This window comes from Anarrhichthys ocellatus, unplaced genomic scaffold (assembly GCF_004355925.1).
Source record: "Anarrhichthys ocellatus isolate YVR2014 unplaced genomic scaffold, GSC_Weel_1.0 scaffold47, whole genome shotgun sequence".
Taxonomy (NCBI): domain Eukaryota; kingdom Metazoa; phylum Chordata; class Actinopteri; order Perciformes; family Anarhichadidae; genus Anarrhichthys; species Anarrhichthys ocellatus.
Window position 1 is genome coordinate 2,638,014 of NW_022280077.1, and position 7,842 is coordinate 2,645,855.

At 43.1% G+C, this 7,842-nt stretch overlaps 1 protein-coding gene across 1 annotated transcript in view; it reads left to right on the forward strand.

Moving 5' to 3' along the window:
* The first annotated feature begins 680 nt into the window (after positions 1–680).
* Positions 681–7,842, forward strand: part of tbl1x (transducin beta like 1 X-linked) — a 17,749-nt gene continuing 10,587 nt past the window's right edge. The window contains exon 1 of the mRNA XM_031869411.1: positions 681–1,008. The gene's annotated coding sequence lies outside the window, so the exon portion shown is untranslated. The remainder of the gene's footprint in view (positions 1,009–7,842) is intronic.

The window sequence follows — 7,842 nt, forward strand, 5'->3', positions numbered from 1 at the left end:
TAAAATACATTGCAATAGGAAGCTGTCGCAGCTGTGGCTTTATAATGGAATATGTTAATGCGCACATATTGCCGTGTGTACGGTAACCAAAGGAATGTGTCACACCAGTGTAGAGCCGTAATGATGTCAACTTGTTATTTACTTTCCAAATCTGAATGACTGAGCAAGGCGAAAGGAGAATTAATCAACCACTGTGTGACCGGGCAGGCGAAAAATAGTGGAGCGTGGGGGAGGGGAAGCGGCTCAGAGGCCAGATAGGCAACACTAGACTGTACTGCACTACTACACGAACATATCAAAGTAGGAATACACTATAGCGTGGGGTTTCGAGTGTGGTATATGAAAGCATACGGTGGACAACCAAATGTGTATTTTTTGTTCGAAAAATACTTGTAGGTGCAGATTTAAGCTATAGCAAGCATACAGTAGCCATGTGGTAACAACACAGTTGTTTAAGCATATCTATACTAGCTGGTGGAGGTTCAAAGCCACGTATGGGCAGTGGGATATACACTATATAACCTATTGGTAAATTATTTAACTATAGGTTTGATAGTGTATCCAATATTCAGGTTTAAGGTCAGTTGCCTTCACCCTCCACCACCCGCCTCTCTCTCTCTGTTCTCTGTCTACGTCTCTCTCTCTCTCTCTCTCTCTCTCCCGCTGCCTGCTGCTGTCTCTCTCTCTCCGTTCCTGTTTCTCAGTGAACGGTGAAACTCCTTTGAGTAAACTAGCCTGCAGCCTGCAGCCACACAACCGCGGGTTCATTCCAACTTATCCGCCAGTTGTGAGCGTGTGTGTGTGTGTGTGTGAGCGTGAGCGACTACTGCTTTGTTAGGACACCCAATTAGTCGACAGTGAGTCACACGGCGGCGGTCGGAACTTGAAATATGACGATAGGCAAAATGGGAGGAAAGTCGTCGCTAGCCTGCTGAAGTTGGAGGCTCTCCTTGTGGAAGAGGAAGAGGTGGCGGCGGACACCACGAGTTCACTCTCACAATAAAAAAGGTAAGCCAGTTAAAGTGGCATGGTTTTTTTGGGGGGGGGGGGGTTGCTGCAGTGCACATCGGGCTGCTTCTGTGTTCGCGTGTGGGGTTATATGCGCGCGGAGGATAGTGGCATTCAGTAATATGGGTGATTATGGCGTAGATTAGGAGGTTGCCGGTACATCGCTTAGTCACCGTTTGACTCCACACGTGTGTTCAAATTCCTTGCTTGTGTCTTTTTTTAATTTTTTCTCCAAACAACCTACTTTTGTGAGACTGTTTTCTTTTCTCTCACACTCACAATAAACACTGGGAGCTGAGCTGTGGACTACTTCAAAAAAATACAATAAGTTTTAGAAGTTGAACGTTTTGGTGAATTATTAAGATATCTACTTTACACTTAATATCACAATAGAAACCACCACATTACGTTGCACCAGTGCAATATGAGTCAAGCTGAAATATGAATGATATGTATATATATATATATATATATATATATATATATATATATATATATATATATATATTGCCATGCATGAGTGGGGGAAGACACAGCCACCACTCTCCAAGGGACAGCTCATCTTACTGTACACCTACAACGTTAAGCTGCCCCCTGACTGTATCAGCTGTAGCTGCTTTGAAGCACAACAGAGGCACCGACTTATCAAAAGAAACCCTTTTTGTTAAATGGGAAGCTCGAGGACATTCACGTGTTCACAGAACACTTAATAAACCAGTCTATTGACCTATAAAATGTCTTATTTTCCTCAGTAGCTATTGGGATAATGGGATGCAGCATGTACAGACAGATTCAAGATGTCTAGCCCATGAGCATCAAAGTGTTTATCTCCATTAAAGCGAGACACGAGAAGGGTTCAGATGAAAATAAACCGCTGAAGCTGTTGGGATGCTGTCTTGATCTGACTCAACTTCAATGGCCCAAATAATTAATGCCAAAGTGATGCCCCTGTTTCTTCTTGACCTACTGACTGTTGTGTTGTTTACTGAAATCAGGAGGAGGCATTTTAACAAAGAAGTTGCACTGAAGAGAACCTCATTGATTTGATATGTTGGTCATTTTTTGTTGTAATAGTAAGCCAATGGACACAAGCTGGATGGCACCTAATCCTCTTCACTGATGTCATCATTGATGAGATAACACAACTGTTGTGTTAATTGGATTTGATATAAAGAAAAGAATATGGTGGCGTTTATGGACTGGACAGTATTTTAAAGTTATTGTCTTTCTCCGGAATGGTATCGTGACAATATGATTGTGTAATAGTGCTGTCACTTCTAAATAATTAATAATCAGCAATTTTGAACACAACCCACTTAAGCGCATCCCAAATTTAGTTGTCCAGTTGACGTTGTTTCGATGCATTGTTGACGTTGGGTCTTGGTAAGGGCATCGCAAGGCAGGTGGCAAACTTTACCTAACCGTTTCTCCTAATATTTTTACACTTATGATCGGAAATCCAAAATGATTTCCACACAATTCCTCTCGGACGGCTTTGTGTCAAGCAAATTGGTGTGTCAGAGAGAGCTGCTGGGCATGCTACAGATCACAGCCTCCTGGAGGACTCGCACCTTCACACCGTTTAGTTAAGCTAAGTATTTTAGCATTAGGTGAACTCTGTCCAAACTGTAGCCAATGGATTGAGTACAGATTAAACGTGAATAAAGATTGACCGTCCTCTCCTTTAGGCACATTTTCATAGTTTGAGATAATCTGGTAAACCTTTTTGAGGAGTTTTGTCTGATGTGATGCTATATTTTCACATTTATTTCAACCGCAACATTTTCTCGTTAACTCCCTGACATTGATTTCAGCCGTATTGCTCTGCAATACCAGTGTCTTCACCGGTTCTGTCACCAGTTACAGACTTGCGGGCCCTAATTGCAGCGGTTACAAAAACAGGTTTGGTGCCACCTATTTAACGAACAATAGGAGTTTCATTATGTCTTAACTGCACGTTTCAGACTACTTGACGTATTACATTTCCATTTGTTGATCCCTAAACATGTTATTCTCACAAGGCCTATATTGTTTACAGAGTGAGTAGCCGTACATTTTCTAAATTCTTTTATTGTCTTCTCTTTCAGTGTTTCAGACGGCGGTCCGGTTACCTTTTGTACCGAGTCCTGCGAGAGCATAAATTGATAATGTTGTCGTCCTACGGGTTATTGTCTGTCTGCCTCTTGTTCAGTTACGGGATTTCAGATGAAAGTCTTTTTGTTTCAGTGCTGCGGGTGATCTGACAAATGCGGGATGGCCGACCATATGTGAAGCGTCATAACTCATTGTTCTGACAGCTCGCAGTCTGTCCTCGCCGAGCTCCTTCTGACGAGTTATTTAAGCGTAATTATTCCTATGGACTCGGTGAGCTGAGGCACAGAAGAGACAATCCAACCTACGTTGTGTTAAACACTGTGTTCAAAACAGAGACGTATCCCCTGCTCATAAGTAGGTCGAGGAAGTCCCTGACAAAGCCCATGTCTGCCTTGCGGTGCTGCAGAGCTCTGTATCGGGCTGTCCAAATATTTCTGTAGCAGTATTTATTTATGATATGGCCATTGGGGGAGGTGAGCCATTCTTTCCCTCCAAAAAAACGAGTCGTACAGTGTTGCATGGACGACCAGCCAACTGGCAGACTAGTAGCTACTCTGAAATAACTGCCTTACTAGTTCAAGGCTATAGTTATTTATTTGGGTTTATTGTTGTCTGCAGCTCCTTGTGCGTATTTAAAGCAAGTAAGAGGAAGCACCGTAAAAGGTGTGTCGTGTTCAACTGTGTGTGTGTGTCTAGCAGCTAATCAGTTTCTATGTTGTCTGAACCAATCGTAGCTCATTACTGTTTCCTTCTTTATAGACTTGACATGTGTTGTAAATAGAACATCCTCAGGAAGCCAGGAGGTAATCGCAATTTAAAATGACATTTTTATTAATTGTACAGCCCCACAAACAGGCAATCTTGTTTCTTACAATTTTTAGTAATGTAGAAGAAGATTAGTTGCCATCATCCTACCGTGTCCATTGTTTTTTTTAACTCATTTTTGGGGAGGAATGTGTTTGAAGCACTGTTACTGCTGGTGGATGACTGTTAAGGAAGTTGTGCAAGCACATGCACGCCAGAGTGAGAAACTTCTTTTCCTATTGTTTTCTTTTAAGCCCTCCCCATTCAGCCACGTTATCTTGTCCGATGCTTTTGATTGTGTAGCAGTGGAGATCAATGTAAAGTATACAAAAACACGAAGAGAACAGCAGCAGTACTGTAACACGGATTCATATCATTCTGTACTGATGATTCAGTCCGTATGTTTCATGTCCATACAAGCACCGTCGGTCTACCATTGTCTGTGGAGGAAATTAATGGTACTTTCCCACATAGCACCTCTGTGACACCACAGTATGACCGTTACAGGCCTCTTAAAAAGGCAAAACAAGACTGGTTGTGTTGCCGTATGTGTGTTGGCCACTAGGACGCAAGAAGCTTCAGTCTGAGGACGTTGGGGAAACAGTGTTGCTGTTCGGTTGCTCAGTACATGTCTTCATATATCCTGTTCACAACTCTCTAATAACCAGAGTCTGTCTGAAAATGTGCACCATTTTTGCAGTTTTCCCATATTGTTATTGTTATTGCCCGTGTATAGTTTTGGCCAAGCAGCCGGTGGTCGGGTTTAAATGTTGGCTGCTGCATGGTTTGTAGTTTCCTTCGCCTTGTAGTTAGAAACTCGACGTCATACCACCGTCTGGCCTTAGTGGTGCACCAAAAGCCATGCAGAATCCTTTGTTTTTGGACAAATGTACAAAACAAAGGTACTCTAAAGACACTCTACACTTACAGCTGTGTATAATTACACTAATGGTTTCCTAATTTCTTAACACCACATTTGTATGTATACAACAGTGTGTAGTCTTTCTTCACCAGCACCCTGTGAAATAGTTTTTATTACAGGAGCTTAATGGTTTATTTATTGCCTCCCAGCGAGACTATATTTTTGGCGCAGAGCATCTTTATGAGATGACATATGTACTTCAATATAAAAAACAACAACCTGCTGTTGGTATTTCATGATAGCAGAATAGACACACACACACACACACACACACACACACACAGGAAGGGAAATGTGTGGTGAGCTGTGTCGCGGTGTGACTGCTCGCAACAAGGGAAAGCTCGCTGAAGATCAGTGTTTCAGTTGTCTGCCTCGTTTGTTTGACCCTGATGTCAGATGGCGGGAAAGCTCGAGGAGAGCGGGGGGGGGGTATTTAGGGTGGCATGAGCAGCTGTTGACGGAGAAGCGAGATATTCTGGTCACCATGGCAACACTTGTATTGCCCACATCGTGGCGTCTCTCTGTGTCTCAGCTTGTTTGTGCGATTCCTGCTCCTGCCTGGCTGGAGGCCTCTGCGTCGACTGTTACAGCCTCAAGGGCACTTCTTTCTTATTGTTGAATGAATGTAGCTCGTACGTTTACTCTACCAAACTAAAAGAAAGAGGCTCATGTTTTATAAAATCATTTCTCCTAGTGAAGCCGTGCTTGTGTAAGCGCTCGTGAAGACATGCTGTACATTCCCATAAAGATATGATAGTTTCCGTTCCCGTCAGCGGCGGAGACGATGGTCGCGTCCACAATATGTCAACGCAGCCAGAAGACCGGCAAAGGTTCTCGCCATCAGCGGATCCTTTACCCTTGATTTTAAATGCACGGGAACATAAAAGCACAAAGCGTGCACTGGCGTAGGTTTGAAGCCCCTTCATTCTACACACTCGTCTTTGTGTGAATTGGAGGGGCGACCCTGTATTCCCCACGATACTCTTCGACGATTCGATCTAAGGATTCATCTGCCAATCTTACAGTTGAGTCGTCGCAGTGGCGGAATAATGTGGTTATGAAACAAAGGATCATTCCATTCTGGCTGTACGGGGGTGCTGAGTGTCTTATTTGACGTAGAAGTGCTTTGGTTTTGGAGCCATTAAAGCAGCATCTGGGCAATAGCGGGAGGAAAGGATAAATAACACCAACATTAGGCGACTGGTTCAAAGAAAACGCGCATTGATCGTAGCACTCGCGTAAGAGTGTTCAATCGTATTTTGAATTCATGAACGTGTCTCGTAAATCAGCAGAGGGAGGCACGTGTAAACAGCTGTTTGTGGCTCGTGCTTCCCTGTCGCTTCCCTTCTGTCTGTGCATCACTACAATGGAGGGGAAATGGAATCGCGGCCAAACATTCTATTTACAACCTCAGAATGAAAGCTAAAAAAACACATCTGTCACTCCGTTTTTCGTACTTATGATAGCGCTGTATGTAAACACACACACACAATACCGTGGATAAGTAAATGTACATTGTAACTGTCCGATTTCCTGCGATACAGTGATATGAAGGGTTCTTATTTATTTGTTTTCTGTGCTGCACAGAGCATCAAAGAGCTCTCTGTGTCCCACAATCTCCTCCGGACCACGTTTACTGGCCACCCGCCCCCACACAGCCTTATACACATTCATGCCCCACAGCCACTGGCTCCCTGTGAGCCTACATGCACATATGAATCCAGGTTATTTTGAGCATCCCAAAAGAAAATTTGTATTGTTAATGCTCTGCAATAACTCGGTTCCTGTAAAAGCTGTCTTTACATGCAGCTGGTCAATAATCCGATTTTAGCTATACCCTTTTACAGCCGACGTCATTGTTGTGTTGGTGGTAGCTGGAGGCCAAACAAAGGACAGGCTGCATGCAAACACGAACCTTGTGGGTTACACATGTTACCCACAAGGTTTGGGCTAGATACAAATATTCAACTATTCGGATATTCATTTATAGCGTATTTGGTCTTCAATAATAATAATATTAGGATATTCACTTTTTTTTTTTAACCGATTAGAATTACAAACATGCATAAAACACACCAACAAACCCTTTTGCAAAATGCTTCTAATACAAATACAAACAATACTTTAGAATACCCAAATTCTTAAAAATGAATGCCTTTTAATTTTGAACGTAACTGTGGTCAGATGCCCTGTTCCTATTTATAGCTTTGAAAGCAGCGCAAGGAAGGAGAAACGGCTGATCGGTGCAGTTGAAATGAGGAGTCATCTGTACGATACCACCTCGTTTCACTACAAAAACCTAATTAAGGAGGCAGCTGGCTGGAGGGAGCCTGGGAGCTGAAAGTATCCTTCCTGCTGTTGGCTACATTATGTGCGATTTCCAGTAAATGTCACAATATAAAACTCGTGTCGACTGTTTTTAAAAGTACAAATGTCGGAATACGGCAAGTACTACTCGTCCGTCTCCAGTCTGATCTGGAACGCACAGCCAGTGGTCTGTTTCGTGGTGTTTTGACCAAACATATGATTGATTTTTAATAAATGCGTTAGTATGTTAGTGTTGCAGATACAGGATGAGAGACTGAAAGAAGGTCAGAATATTTGTGTTCTCATCTCGTCAAATTTTCAATCATTTATTCATCAATATAATGAATCGGGATGTTTTGTTCCTTCTTGTGTGTACATAATGCGTAGTCCAACAGTCTCTTCTTTGAACAGGGTTTGACTGCTGACATCCTTTGTATCGGCAGAGAATCCTAAATGACACCAATAGGCCAGTGGGAGTTGTCATTTGTATTTGACGCTAATGGCACTAGCGTGAGGGCGGCTCTCGGGTCCTGATGCTCCTGATTGGAAGCCATCACGATGGTTCCTTTCTGTGATCCTTGCTGTCTGTCTCCCCCCCCCTGTGAATCTACCACGATGTACATCAAAGACTTCTTGTGAGGATTACGGCATCGTGGCGTGTTTACAGTATCGCTGGCTGTAGTCGTGCACTAAATTCCCCCCCCCCC